Source organism: Diceros bicornis, chromosome 32 (assembly GCF_020826845.1).
Source record: "Diceros bicornis minor isolate mBicDic1 chromosome 32, mDicBic1.mat.cur, whole genome shotgun sequence".
In the NCBI taxonomy this organism is placed as follows: Eukaryota; Metazoa; Chordata; class Mammalia; order Perissodactyla; family Rhinocerotidae; genus Diceros; species Diceros bicornis.
This window is the reverse complement of record NC_080771.1, coordinates 8610304-8613879: the sequence shown is the minus strand read 5'-3', so window position 1 is coordinate 8613879 and position 3576 is coordinate 8610304.

The window sequence follows — 3576 nt, the reverse complement described above, 5'->3', positions numbered from 1 at the left end:
AACGTAAATGAGAGGCCCAGCTGGCTTCAGACAAGTGTATCTCAGACTAGAGAGCCCAGACAGAGGAATTCAACAGAGGTGTCTACGGGCCAAAGAGGCGTCTCTTTGTGGGGGCTGGGGACTTGTCTGGTGGGAGTGGGCAGAAGCCAGAGAGGGTGAATATCTGTATTTGTGGCCTCAATTTGGGGAATAAATGTTGTTTTGGACACCAAGTCAGTCTTAGGCTGGAGATTAAGCCATCCTCCTTAGAGAGAGAAGGATGAAGACAGAGGGCACCATAAGCAAGAAGGTGCCTCTACCTTGCCTGGGTTGGCCTCTGGGCAAAGAGAGTCTAGCAGGCTGGGCCCTGGGAGCTGCCAGGGAGAATCTGCAACTGCTCCATGTCTCTGAACCGTTAACAACTTCCAACAACAGGATGCGACCTGGCCAAAGTGCAGTGTCCTCTCCCCTCTGTGGAACTACCTGTAGAGATGGAGCTGGCATAGACTGAGGATATGCCTGGAGTGGGAGAGTGGGGAGGTGCCGAAGTGACCCAGTGGCACTGTTGTGTGGCCCTTACTGACCCTTCCACAGGTCTGCAATTCTTTCTTCAACATACACAGTATCTTCCCAGGCCCCTCCCTGAGACCATCTCTTCTAACAACTCATCTGAGCCCCTTCTGCAGCCTGGACCACTTCAGGTCCAAGATGTGACCGCCTTGGGGTGAGTCCCTGAAGTGTCACCCTAAAACTTCCACTTTCAGAATCCCTGGGGTGACTTCTGGCTTCTGCTGGGATGTAGAAAGCTCTAGGGAGTGTCACTCCCGCCTTAACAGCAATAAAAGGCTAAATTATCCTCAAAATCATCAGTTTTCCTGCACCATTCAAGGAGTAGAGCTTGCAGGTGAACAATGACCCTGAAGTCTGGGGAAGACAGGCACTTTGGAGGAGAGATGGGATGTGGATGCTGACTTACTGTCTGCCTACAGGCAGAAGATGGGGTCACCATAGGTGTGAGTATAATTACTCTAAAAATTCTAATCAATTGCTAAAGGCCAAGTGTGGGCTAGTGTGAGAGTACAAGATTCCGGAACCTCAGACTGGTGGGCGAGTTTACACAGACTCTTCTCCAAGGACCTCCGTCAGGGGCTCCTGAGAAAGATCAGGAGTAGGTAGTAAGACCAGAGAAAGCCTGCCTCAGGGGTGCAGGCATGGTGCTCTGCTCAGACACTTCTCCCTTAAGGAATAAAATCTCTAAACCATTGGGAAAAGGGCAGCAAACCCACCTCCCTTGGGGCCCTGGGGACGACCTATGGAGGTGAGGCAAAGGAATATTTAAAAACCCTCTTCCCCTGGGAGAGGGAGAGGTGACCACCCTGGGTCCTGGCCACTAGAGATCTTTTACTGCTGCAGAGGGGCAGAAGCACTGAGAAAGCCCCTCTCCCCACCACCAAGGGACACAGGTCCTGCCTAAGGTTGAGGCTGGACCAAGACAAGAGAAACCACTCCTGGAGGCCACCTCGAGTTAGCACATACCAAGTACTGAGCAGCAGAAATGTACCACTGCGGGAGGGGAAAGTGTGGAAAGAGACTCTCACTGAGGGGCGGGGGCACAGGGCAGGGCTAAAGCTGAGGGTCGAACAGGAACATTGAGGGAAAACACTCAGCAGCTCTTGCCAAAGCACAAGGTAACCCTAGAAGAATGTGAATCAGGTGGTGCCCTGAAGATGACCATAGGAACAATGAAACCCAAGCCCTGCTCCACTCCTGATAAATCAACTCTGTTCTCCCAACACATACACACACACACACACACACACACACACACACAGAAGAAGTGTGCTCATTTACAATCGTAAATATTATTTACTTCACTTTCTACTCTCCTGCAAATGCTATTGAGGAGGACTCTGGAGAGGACTCTGGATCCCTTGTCCAAAATTACAAACATTCAAAAAAGCAAGAAAAAAAATCCCACTAACAAGAGAAAAAGCAATCAATAGAACCATATTCAGGTGTCAGAACAAACAAACTAGGAATATACAATAACTATATGCAAAACTTATGTGAACCAATGGGTAACTTCACCAGAGAGATAGAAAGTATAAGAAAAAAGCAAATGGAAATGTTAGAACAGTTTGAAAAAATAGTAACAGAGATGATGAACACCTCCAAGGGGTTTATCAGTACACTTGACACAGCTGAGGAAAGAATGAGAGAACTTGAAGAGAGGTCAATATAAATTATCCAACTTGAAAAGAGAAAAGAGAGAGTGAAAAAAACACAGTACAGAGGATCTAAGAGATGTGGGACAATATGTCATGGTCCAGCATATGTGTAACTGGAGAGAAAGAAGAAGCAGAAAAGATGTTTGAAAAGATAATAGCTGAGAATTTTCCAAAAATAATGAAAGACTAAAGCATAGATCCAAGAAGTTCAGAAAACTCCAAGCAGGATTAAACAACAACAACAACATAAACATGTAGACTCAGAATAAGAAAATATTGAAGGCAATGAGAGGAAAAAGGTATTATATACAGAGAAACAAAGACAAGAAATACAGTAGATTTCTTATTGGTAACTATGCAAGCCAGAAAATAATGGACTGGCTTCTTTAAATAGCACTGAAAGAAAAAACTTTCAACCCAGATTTCTGTACCAAGTGAAAATATTTTTCAAAAATAAAGGAGAAATAAAAGGCTTCAGACAAAAAACAAGATTTTATTAGCATACCTGTGATACAAGAAATGTGAAAGGAAGTTCTACTTGCAGACGGAATATGACACAAGTAAAAAACTTGTCAGAAAAAAGAAATGAATATCAACAAGTGAAAATGTACAGAAATCTTTAAAATATAGGTAAAGAGGAAATATTTTTTCTTTTTAATCATTATCTAAAGCAAACATAGCACCAATGAACTGTGGGTTTAGAGCATATGTAAAAGCAAAATACACGGCAAAAATAGCACAAAAATGGGAAGAGAGAAGTTAAAGTTCACAGTTGTGAGGTTCTTACCCTTCACGTGAAGTGGTTTTGGTTGTTTGAAGGTAGAATGTGATTAATCAGAGATGTGCATTGTATACCAGGGCCACTACTAATGGTTTCTCAAAAGAGTTATGAATAATGACCCAATAGTGGAGACAACCTGGAATCATAAAAGATACTCAATCCAAAAGCAACCAGAGAGGAAAAGAGCGACACAGGAGACGTGAACAAATAGAAAAGAACTACCAAGATGACAGATTGTGATCTAAACCACGTCTATAATCGCATTAACTGGAAGTGGTTTAAACACAGCAGTTAAAAGACAGATGTCGTTGGACTGGATGAGAAAACACCACCACTTGGATGCACTGTAATGAGGAACCCGACTCCATTTTCCACTGTTTGATGGCTTTTAAGCCTCATCCCTCCCTCTCCCCTCTCTCCCCACGGGTGGACGAGCTGATGAGAAAGCCCAAGTGCTTCCTCCTCTGTTGCAGGCAGGAGACTCAAACCATGGAAGCTCCTGCCCACGTGGGAATTCTCACCATGGAACCAGGCCCTAACCACAGTAAATCCCAAACCTGTCTCCTTCCTTGCTCTGTGGAGCCATTT